The 12,068-nt window shown below is 42.4% G+C and overlaps 1 long non-coding RNA gene across 1 annotated transcript in view; it reads right to left on the bottom strand.

The window, feature by feature from the left end:
• LOC115493932 (uncharacterized) overlaps window positions 1-11,958 on the bottom strand; it is a 29,747-nt gene extending 17,789 nt beyond the window's left edge. Inside the window, exons 1-3 of the long non-coding RNA XR_012054207.1 lie at window positions 11,683-11,958; window positions 9,228-9,321; window positions 6,606-6,760 (exon numbers count right to left, since the gene is read on the bottom strand). This is a non-coding gene — a long non-coding RNA (uncharacterized lncRNA). The remainder of the gene's footprint in view (window positions 1-6,605; window positions 6,761-9,227; window positions 9,322-11,682) is intronic.
• Window positions 11,959-12,068: the final 110 nt, after the last annotated feature.

The raw sequence follows: 12,068 nt of genomic DNA on the forward strand, positions 1-12,068 counted from the left end.
TTCAGAAGCATTTAATACCTGAGACAAGTTAAGTGATAGGTTTATGCAAAACTTGTCGAGGAAGATTTGTTCTACATAAAGCTAAATTCAGACTTCCTTCAGGAAACTGGGAAATGTCATTATTCCTTTTCATCCTGTTTTACTATCTCAAAGACAGTTGGTATTTCTGCACTTCTTTCACGAAAAAAACACTTAGTAATCACCAAGGATAAGACTTCAGCAAAAGGCAAGACACAAATTTGTTAAAGTGGGTTTAGAGGAGGTCACGAAGATGGTCAGAGGGCTGGGGTACCTGTGCTATGCAGACAGACTGAAAGAGCTGGGGTTGTTCAGTCTGGAAAAGAGAAGGTTCTGGGGAGACCTTAATGTGGCCTTTCAGTACTTAGAAGTGGCTTACAAAAAAAGTTAGTGAGAAACTCTTTAGCAGCATCTATGAGTGACAGGATAAGAGGTAGCATTTTTAAACTGAAAGAGGACTAGGCTGGATACCATTAAACACTTCATGATGAGCACTGTGAGATGCTTGAATGGGCTGCCCAGAGAAGTTGTGAAATCCCTGTCTCTGGAAGTGTTCAAGGCCAGGTTGGATGGGCCTTTGAGCAATCTGGTCTAGTGAAAGATGTCCCTGACCATGGCAGGGGGGTTGGAACTGGATAATCTTTGACATCCTTTTGGCCCAAACCATTCTGTGATTCTCTGAATCTATTCTCAGATATAAATTCTGCTGCAGTTTTATTTATTGTTATACTAATCAAACAAGTTGTTCATACTTTCTACCAATTGTTATTCTTCATACTCAGATATATCAATAGCTGTATTCAACTTTTTACAGGCTCTGTTTAAAGGTACCTCCTGGAGAAGCACAGGACATAAATTCCAAAGCTTTTGACAAGAAAACATCAGGGTAGAAAATCACAAGGCTAAATATATTTTCTTCCGATGATCTCAGCATTAGACTTCCATTTTCCATTGCCATCTAACTCCATAGTTAGAAAGAGTTTGTTGTTTCAAGTAAAGTTGTCCCATTCCTTCTCACTGGTAGGACAAACTACATCTTCCATAACAAAGCAGCCAGGGCCGTCAGAGGGAAAATCCTGTGCTGCAGTAAGAGATGTCATTTCTGTCATGGTAGAGATATCATGACAAAGTAAAAAATTGCCTATAAAATTTCAAATTTTTTTTTAATTTCCAGAAATTACAGTTTCCAACTGCAGAACAGAAGTTTTTAGCCAGCCCTCATCACTTCAAAAACCTAGCCTGCTTTCTTGTCATTATCAGGAAAACACTGGATGAAGTATGAAGTTAGTCTCTTCCCATTCCCACATGCATCTGGAAAACAGATCCTGGCTGAATGACTTGTATATAAATGAAGTGGGAGTGTGCAACCCATGTTTTCTAGTACTTTCCCTTGTGCAAAGGACTCAGGAGCAGCGAAATTCTTGATTCCAGCTTCATGCCACCTCATGCAGCAACTAGGGGAGTTAGCCAGGCATCAAAGATGAAATAAATGTCACCCTTAGGTAAGACAGTACTGTACCTCCAGGAAGGCTGGGATTCACTGTCCTGTGTATTAACACAATTTACAACTCAGAATACTTTTTTGAACCAATTTTGGAAGCAAGCAATTTAAAGGTTGATCTATATTAAGCGCTGTGCCAATAAAGCAGTCCAGCTGTACTGAAATATTACCCAAGAAAGCCTCTTGAAGTTAATTCAAGAAATTAGGTTATTTTATAGCCAGACACAACTAGAGTAAATGATTTATAGTAATTTACTCATGGTTCTACAGTCAGGATGCCACTGTAGAAGGAAAAACAATAGAAAAATCCAAAACAAGCAGTACCCAATAAAAAAAAAAATGGATATATAATGCCTGTTGACCTGAAATTAACATTTAATTCACACTGGTGCCGTGTTTTAATTGAGTTGAAAGAGTAACAGATTCGGTTTTCTATCACACGCTAGTCTATTCATGTTCTCACCCCATTGCAGCAACACCCAATTGCTTTCCAGTAGTGCATTAAGCAACACCTCCTTTGTTCTCTCTTCCTCTGCCCCAGGGGAGACGTTTGTAGGAGGATTTGCTTTGATAATTTGGATGCTTCTCTTTAATGTATATGTTGCAATGTATTTATGTCATAAAGGCAGGTTAAATAACCTTGTTTACATTTGGATGATGATGTTTGCAATTGTCTTAGCTCCTGAGGGAATTAATTCCATAGTCTTGGACCAGGCTTTAAAAGTTTTCAACCACCTGCAATAAGGAGACACCTTAAGGCCAAGGAGTAATTTTTTTTCTTCACTTTTGTCATGTTTTTTCATTCTGAGGTTTAGTCTGTCTTCTAGATGACTGGTTTTGAAAACAAGGTGTGTGGACTCAAGGGGTATGCAAGATAATCCAATGGGGTGCACAAAGAAAATACATTCTGTACCATTACTAAATTAATTAATTAATTTTATCTTTAGCTCATCCTTCTTTAGTTTTCATTTATGTCTGTGTTTTCTAATGTGCATAATATATCATGATGACATTAGATATATATGTAATTTATAAATAAAAAATACTAATATATTGGGAATGCATGCTCAAAGTTTTTTTAGTGATAGGGGTACACTACCTAAACGTTTTGAGACCACAGTTCTAGAGAGCCCTATCTATCCCCTCATGATAGTGCACCCTAATAACATTGAGATCCCAAATTTTGATCAATATTTGTAAGCCAATGCAAAAAAACCCCTAGTATAACCATCAAGCATGCTTTAAAAACTGCTGCTGTTGTGGAAAGTTGCTACAACTTTCCTATACCACATGGATTTCCCTGGTGCCCAGAATCCCCAGCAGAAATAGCATGTAGCTGTGCTCTAGCCAAGAGGTGTAAGAAATTTGAGAATAGAGCACAACAGAGCTGCGAACACAGGAGTCTCCTGGCCAGGAATGATTAAATATCGCTGGCCTCACGAGCTGCTTTTAGAGTACCAGCACAAAACCCAGAATTGCTCCCAAACTGTAGACTGAACTGACCATGGGTTTGTGCATTCGCACCAAGGAAACTGCAATGGACAGTAAATTCTCCAAAAGTAATTTCTCTGAGAACCATTTCTGTCTTCCAGAGACTTCTGGTTCAAGAGTTGATACCTATATGTCCTGTCCTTGAAAACACAATGGAGCTGTTGATGTGAGTGTTGATGTGACACAGGTTGGTGACCTGTGCTAAGTGCATTACCATTAGCACCTGGTTTTGAAAATATACTCTCCTTAGGTTAAATCAAATTATTGTAAAGGTGCTAACTGTAATTTTGAAAATACACACACACAGATGGGTCTGCAAGACTTTTCTTGAAGTAGCCACTTTGATTTAATTTCAACAGTACTATACCTTAACCCATTCTCTGGCATACAAAAACAATTAGATATTTTCCAGTTTATTCACACCTTCTAGAAAAGCCTTGTAGTTATACTGAGGTACCAGGTTTTCACAAAGCATCAGAGTTCATACTTTAGCAGTACTATAAAAATGGAGGGATGTGGGAGGGGAGGAGTTCCTAGTGAAAACAAGAGATGCCTTTTTGAAATGCCCATTTAGCAAAAATGGTCTCCACAGAAGATTAAGATGTAGCAGATTAGGACAACTGCTTGTCCATACCACAAAGAAGAGGAAGAGGAGGGAAAAAAAAAAGGATGTTGAGTAAGAGCATTTCAGGGTGGCACCTGAAGTGCTAATGCTTCTGAGACACACTTTAGGTCCTGCCATAGTGACGGGAACAGCGACCAATATTTCAGCAACATTTTCCCAGGTCTTAAAGGGAGTGTCCAAGGTAACAATTGGTTTTCCTTCTAGGATTCTGATTCAGATAGGGGAATGCATTAGATGTAAGGTCACCAACACTGAATTTGGGAACCCCTTGTAGCACTGTGTGTGGAGAGAAATGTTTTGGCACAGCTGAGTGCTCTGATGGTTTGGCTTTGGGAAAACGTACATCAGGGAGAAGGATGGCACAAGGACAGTGCAGAGGCAGGCAGCGTTGCTGTGGAGTCCTTCCCTTGCTTGCACTAGGGTGCTTTGGGAAAAACAAAAAGAAAAGGGAGCATCAGCTCAGGGAATGGCTGGTGAAGTTGGCAGGGGATATTTCTAAGGACAAAATGGAGTGTCAGGGTCTTGAGTCCGCTCCCATCTTCCTGAGGGTTTGGTTGTCTGGGCTCAGGGCCAACTCAGAGACACTGCAGGTAGTGACCTTGAGGAAAACTCTTACTGAAAGCAAAGCAGGGTGGCATCAGCCAGGGCTGCCCCTCCTTCTCCTGGAACCTGCATCAAAGTTGATTCTCTTCACTTTCCTCTTCCCTTTGGTCCCTGACTGTGTTAAGCTGCAGTGGCACTGCAGCCATGCCTGTGCATTGCATGCCAGACTGACAGAAGAAAATATTTGCACAGCTGTGTCTGGCATTGGCAACAGCAGAAATTGCAACATCTATAATGTGTTCAGCAGTATTAACATTTGAGAGTGCTAGCCCTGATCCTTACTGACCTGACAGCATTTTTGCTGGCAGATTTCACTTAGTTTTAGGAATTTTGATTTAAATTTGATTTTCTGAGTGAATAAAGCTATCCTATCTACAATATTCTAAGAATCATTTTAATTCCCTCCAGCAAATACAGTTATAATTATGTCCGCTGTATAGAATTGTTGCATTAGCAAAGTATACCAATAATTAATTGGCTTGTATAGTTTCTTTATCTCCTCCCAAGAAAGGAATCCAAAAAGATGGTCCTACAAGAAGGACATTTCAATAAGCAGAATTTTCAAATTAACTCCTGGACTGACTCCACCCAGCTGAGATTCTGCACTCCATGATAACAGTTAATAACTGCTCAGTAATGAATATGAGGCAGCCTGAATGGAGATATATGCCTTCTGTGAACTTTGGTAACTTAAGCTGGAGTGTACCACTGGCCCACCAACATATTTCACAGTAGGAAAAATGTGTAAGATTATCCAGAAAAACAAGAATTGGATAGTTGGATAAAAAGAGAGGGATACATCAGATTACCCAAAGTCAGCAGTCAGAGCGTTAAGAGGAGTCTGTAACCTGACTGAAGGGGCAGACTGATCAAAGTCACAGGGAAAATGCAGTTGTTTAAGTACCCAGAAGGACTTCATTCCCTTCCTGATTAGAGAGTATCTTTGACAGCTCATTTACTGCCTGACAAAGCACATCCATCCAAGCTGCAGACTGAAAAATACAGGACTACTATGGAGACCCACCAAAGAAATGAAAGACATGAAAGAACAAAAATGTACTGTTTTTCCAGTCAGACAAGGGTTGAAAAACAGATGTTTTCAGAACTGACCACTGTTCAGAAGAGACACCTAACCCAGACAGACAAAAGAACCAGAAGCCTGTGAATAAGAAAGAATAACAAATCATAGATATAAACATGCTAAATTTATTAAAACGAGGTTGAAGCAAAGTGGAGATGCCTTGCATTTGTGAACACTAAACTATCCATAGCTGTAGCCATAGGAATAAAAAAAGAAATAAATCAATCTCTTCATCATCTGAGCAGTTGGCCACAATGAATGAGCAGATTTAAGCCTCCTTTAGCACACTTTAGATCAGATCTTTTAGCTCTATTTCAGGAAAATATTTTTTTTTTTAGCAAAATCCTATGTTCTTTCTTCATGGAAATACATGAAAATATCTAGATGCTGAAGTACTTCACTGGAAAAATATAATTTAAGCTGCGGGTGACTGACTGAAACAAATAGCAGGGCTGTCCTTGTGTACAATAAAAAATGGGAAAAAGAAAAGAAACTACAAAAACCAGTTATGTGAAGCTACAACATTAAGAGCAGAATTTTCCAAAAGAAGAGATAGTTAGTAGTCATAACAACAACAGTGGTAGATAAAGCACAATCTCTTCATAAGGATGTTTAGGAATGCCAACATGAAGATACAAGAAAATGTAATCTAAAGAGATTAGGAAAAAACGGTGCAAGGGATCCATGAAAGAAGGGAAACCACTATGCATCCCATGGGCCTTGCAAGCAAGCTGAGGGTGTAGCTAGAGGAGAAGACTCTGCAAAAGTAAGGGCACATCTGGAAAGAGGGTGGCAAGGACAGCTCTTCACAGCCAAGCAGACAAAACCCCTTTCAGAGGCCTGTAGGCAACTGGACCCCCCTAGGTTTAAGAGTAATATGAGGTCTTTCACATGACCATGAGAAAATATACAAACTGGGAATGAAGTCTGGAGCCCCCTCACTGGATGTGAACTTCAGCCAGTAGTGTACAAACAGTGTGACACAGCCCCAGAACAGACTGTCCCTGGGTCGAGGGGCAGCACTGCCACCCTGCATGCAGGTGCTGCCTGTGCATCTGGCATCCTTGACAGGAACAGCTCAAGTTTACGATAAGGAAATGATGCATTTAATACTGTAAAACTAATAGTTGAAATTCACCCATTATACCTTCTGACACAGTTTGTTGAATAATGCAGTTTTTACACCTCTGGATGCTTTCAAATTATTTTGTATTGCCAAAGTGGTATAAAAGTACTTAGTATGAATGAGATTTAAGCCAGAAATGCGTAACAGGAAAGGCACAGACCTGTTTGGAGGAGCTACAATACCCATGGTGTAGACAGGAGTAAGTCATGTGCTGGCACTCAGCTCACAGACAGGTGTGCTGGCTGCTCAGTGACATTATCATTCTTCCAGTTGTTCCTTACCACTCCTCTGCCGAGAGTTTCCACCCCCGCAGCTCTGTTGGCAGAAGGAATTAAGTGAGCACTCCCTCGTATGCTTCCAACAAGTCAGATGGATTAGTCAACAAAGAGGGTTTAAACCAACCTGCTCCCTTTGCCTGAAGCAAATGAAAGTGCTCCTAAACAAACCTTCTTACCAGCTGAGCTAGCAGTAACGGCAGCATCGGAGGGGAAGCGTGAAGGTACAAACTGGCAAAACCTTCAAGTGGCACATTTACATCTGGTACACACTGGTACACACTGTTGTCTAGAGATTTATATGTAAGCACAAGTTATACCATCTTACACACACAACTGTCCATATGTATATGTTTTTCTTCAGGAAACACAAAGTAGATGCAATTACACTGAAAATTCTTCTACCATGGGCTAAATTAAGGCACATTATCTCATATTTATTGTGTGCTAAGAGCATGCAAGGGAGCAGGTATCAGACAATGGATGGTTAGCTTTCATTCATAATATGTTTGTAACCTGAGGTTATAGCGCGTGATTGTGCAAAATTAAGTAATTGACCTGAAAAGATTGTGATTTACTTTTCCAAATATCACTTACAAGGTAATTCCAAGACAAATTATTGCACAAGCTCAATTTGAGTTAAACCTCAGAAACAGCTGCCAATTTAGTCCAAACATGCTGCTGACACACAACCAATGTGAGAGTTTCTACTTATAGGAATTACACTTTCAAGTCTTCTCCAATTGTAATCTGGAAATAAGGATTGTAAAATAACTAGATATGCCCATGCCAGGCTGGAAAACAATGAAATTCCAGCACACACAAGTCTTCCCATGGCATTCAGCGCTCCCTAGGCAGCTGAACATGTGCCACTAAAATCTACTTTGGTATGTGCACTTCAGTGACACCTGAGCATAAGGAGAACTGCAAACTAAGGATGGCATCAAGGTTTCTGAGTTTTTCCTTATTAGCTTCAATCATTGTATTCTCTTCCTGGTACTTGTACTGTGGAGTAGCAGAGTTCAAACTACAAAGTGCCAGCTTATACTATTTATTTTTGGCTATGATCTATTTTACCACTGCTGGGGTATCAGGAAAAATGTGCAGTGTTCCTGCCCTGGTAATAAAGCTCCAGTTCCAATACATTCACTTTCCTGTGTGATCCCCACAGCAGAGAAATGCTTTTGCTTGAGAAATAGGAGCACCTATGAGTCAACTTCCAGCTTCCAAAATCCCTCAATATGAAGGGGTATTTGAAGCGAAACTTTCACATGCCCAGGAATATAGATTTCATAACACAAAAATCATATTAGTGAGCCTTGAAAGTTCTTTAAAAGAAATTTTGAACTTTCCTTACTGAACACCCAGACTCTAGGGACAGGACAACAATCCATCAGTTTCAGAAGCTATCTTGGAAGAGTCAGCCTCATCATGAAAGTGTTGCTTAGGTCGCAGCAGGAATTGCAGGACATGAATCATTTCAGTTGTAACATGCTATTAGTATGAGTGCATTTTTGCTGAAAGTGCTTGTGATTGGTACACACTGGGATGCCATGACGTTTGTCATGTCATGATCTATTTCTCACTCATTTCTGTAAAAGTTAGATCTGACTTTAAATACTCTCCTCAGCTGCAACAAAAAGAGACACTGGATGTGTGTAACAAAGTCACTGGCCATGGTGGTGGGCTTGGAATTATGTGACACTTAAGGTCCCTTTTAACAAAACCATTCTATGATTCTATGGATTATACACAGGCATCAATCATGCAAGTATGAGAATTTAATCCTCAGAGTCTTGCACAACAGGTTTTATCATCTAAAAGGAGAATATCCTACGCTTTTGTGTGGGAGCTTGCAATTTGTTCACTGAAAACCTAATTCAGCAGTATATACAAACACATATTTAAAAGTCTTGGTAGAGTGAGATTTAAGTAGTATTAAATATGAAATACAAGTGATTACATTCATGCACAAAGGAGTTTTGTAAACCATTCTACCTAGATATATATACAGCTGGAGTGATGAACAAGATATATGTGATTCTCACTCCATTTTCACAGCATTATGGCAATTTATTTTTAAATATTGGACAAACCAAAAATAAGTAATAAGTAATGCCTTCCTGGACAGTGTCCCCTGCACAAAGTACTACCAGTGACTGGCAGTTGCATAGTTATATTTGGATTTTTCCAGGTTTGGAGCAAAATGCCACACTACAACAGTGTATGTAGCTTTGAGGTATCAATTATTAATTCTGTTGTCTTGTGTGAGCAACTGGCTTTTCATTTGCAGGAAGCTGAATCAGTTTATGTTGCTTCCCAACTAACAGTGGAAGATTTCTACATCTTTCTGTATCACAGGAGAAAGAAACAGAAAGAATCAAGGACTATCAGAAATATAAGGTAAGGAAACTCCATGTTGTGTCTGGAGAACTAGATTTCAGACTGAATAAAACTGCATTTTCCATCTACAGTACTAAAATAGTTAACCTCTAAACATTTCTTACCTACACTCCCATCGTAGAGTGTAAAATCAAAGATATCCTGGCTGTTGTCCAAATTAATGAACTTTGGCAGTAAACATTACTGATTCTGAAGAGACTGTGGGTGAAAAACATATGTTAAAAAATACCAGCAGGTGTACATCAATGGCTATTTTTTAATTATGAGACTTAGTAGCATGTGTGCTTTTCAGGGGAATTGAAAAGCTGAAGAAGAAACTGCAATGTTGTTACAAAATAAATTCATTTTTGCTACAGCATCTCAGGATGGAAATATTTTGTCCTGCTATGAACAGAATAGAAAACTGCATTTGCAACAAAGCAGTCTGAAAATGAGAATTTCTGCTGTGTGCAAATTTTTGCAAATTATGCAGCAACAAAAAGCCTCATGCAAAAGTTAAGATTACCTAGGGAGACCTGTGTCTGCGAAGACACTCCAACAAATGCAATTAATAAGCAGACCAATGCAATCTTGATTCTAGCATGGCAGAGCCATTATAGAACAATTAAATTAGCAACAATGATTCTGTTATGTTCCCTTTTCTGAGAGCACTGTTCAGTGGTTTCCACCATCCCTCATAGTGAGCTGACAACAGAGGCATTATGAGACCACTTGGGAGGAGCTATTGCAAAAGCTCAATACCTGGGGAGAGTCTGAGAGGGCGTCTCTGAGAAATTCACTGTAACTGTAGCATTGGCCCTGCTTTGAACTGAGTGAACTCCAGAGGCTGCCTCCAGTCGAAATCATTTTATGATTCTGTATCGATTTGTTACCACTCGAGATTACCTGTTGCAATCAAGAAACACCTACTTCCACTTCAGAACAGGAGCCCTACAGCTTATCTGACCATTCCTCCTGTGTGTTTGGCAGCTCATTCCTGGATGCCCACGGAATAGGTTTTTAGCAGACCAGTCCAGCGTGCACTTAATGTTCCCGGAGATGACAAGCAGCCTACTCAGTAAATGTGAATCCCAGCAGGGATTCTTCCTGCAAACTTTCTGTATACACTCACTGCCATCTGCACTGATTTAAACATATAGTAAGAAAGCATCTACACCACAAAATATTTATTTAAAAACAATATAAAATGGGTAAGAAATTCTAACGTACGTAAAGGCTGACTTAGCTGACAAATGAGAATCAAGGTGAGAATCAAGTGACAGGAATGCAAAATTACGGATACACCACAAAACCTAAAACTTTATAAAGTACAGGTCTGTTTTATGTTGTATAGAGGCTGTATCATGGGAACTCTTTGCTTCAATGGACCCTGACCTGTATCATTACCTTCATCCTGTGCCCCAGTGAGGCACAGCAAATTTAAAACTTCTTTTACTCTCATAATTCATCCAACTCTTTGCTTAGATTTAAACCATTTTTGCTCCTCTCCTGGAAATCTGGTACTGCCTTTTACAGTTACTCTGTTTCTCCATGACACTGACTCTCCTCTCCATTCCCCCGAGAATTGCAGAAATATTTTCCCAGAATATAAACTAATTTTCTACCAAATATCTCCTTTTCACAAGCAATTATTTGGAAGGAAGAAATCATTCTGGTTTATAGATTTTTTTAAAGTATTCTTGCAAAGTCTTCTCAAAAGCTTAAGGCCAGCTGTTTCAGACCCCTGCCTATTTCCAGGCCAAGACACAGGGGTTTGTGGTTTTTTAACTACTGAATATATGTATGAGCACCACATGACATTAACAGCACCACACTTCTTCAGCTGGAAGACTTCATCATCCCTTTTTAAGATATTTTGTTATCTGTAGTTCTGGACCTGGCTAAATGTTCTTCACAGTGGCTGGATGGGCAGGCATTGCTAAAGTGCATTGGCACCCAGGCCTTTTCTATTTCTTGCTCTGTTGCCCCAGTGAACAAATAGGGGGGTGCCAAACAGCGGGCGGGTGACACCACTAAAGCAGAGACAGCGGTACTCCATGCTGCATAACATCGTGCTCCCGGGCAGAGAGGGAAATACACCATCTTTTCCTTGGGAACTGGAATAGCCTTGGGGAGTGGACACCCTTGGGGAGTGACTGCCTGTGCACTTGTTCTGGTTTCCTTCTCTCTCATTTTTGCACATACCGAGCTATGCTGTACCTTGACCTACGCGTTTTCCCCCACACCGGGCGTGGGGCAGAAGCGAGCAGCGGCGTACTGAACGGGCTGCCCAGAGAGACGGCGGAGTCTCCCCGTTATCCAGGAGCCGCCTGGAAGCAATCCCGAGCCACGTGCTGTAGGCTGGCCGTGCTCGGGCAGGGGTTTTGGCCCCGCGGACCCACGGCGGTGTCTCCCGGCTTTTCCCGCCCCGCGGTCCCGCGCAGCCCGCGGCGCCCCGGCCGCTCCCGCCCCGCGGCGGCGTCGCCCGCGCCGCGCCTCGCGCCTTGCGCGCGGCACGGGGACCCGCCCCGCCGGCACGTGCGGGAGCCCTCGCGCCGCCCCGCGCGCCTCTAACGGTACCGCCGCTCCGGGGCCCCGGGGAGCCTCGGCCGCTGCTCTGCGGCCGCCGCCGCCGCTCGCCCCGCGGGACCCACGGCGTCCCCTTTCCCTCGCTGCTTCCGGCAGCCGAGGGGGCAGGCTGCGGCCCCTCGGCGCGGGCAGATGCGGGGGGAAGGAAAGGAAAGGAGGGGCGGCGGGGGTCGACCCCGTCCCCCCTCCCCCCCCCCGCCCCACAATGGGCGGGGCGGGGCGGGGCGGGCGGTTCGTGACGCGGCGCGGCCGCAGCGCGCGCCCGCCCCCCGCCGGCCCCCCCTCCCTCCTGCCCGCCCCCCGCTCGCGCCCCCCCTCCCCTCCCCTCCCCTGCGGCGGCGGCGGGCGGCGGCCGCGGTGCATTGTGGGCAGCCCGT

The sequence above is a fragment of the Taeniopygia guttata genome, chromosome 2 (genome assembly GCF_048771995.1).
Source record: "Taeniopygia guttata chromosome 2, bTaeGut7.mat, whole genome shotgun sequence".
NCBI classification, from domain to species: Eukaryota; Metazoa; Chordata; class Aves; order Passeriformes; family Estrildidae; genus Taeniopygia; species Taeniopygia guttata.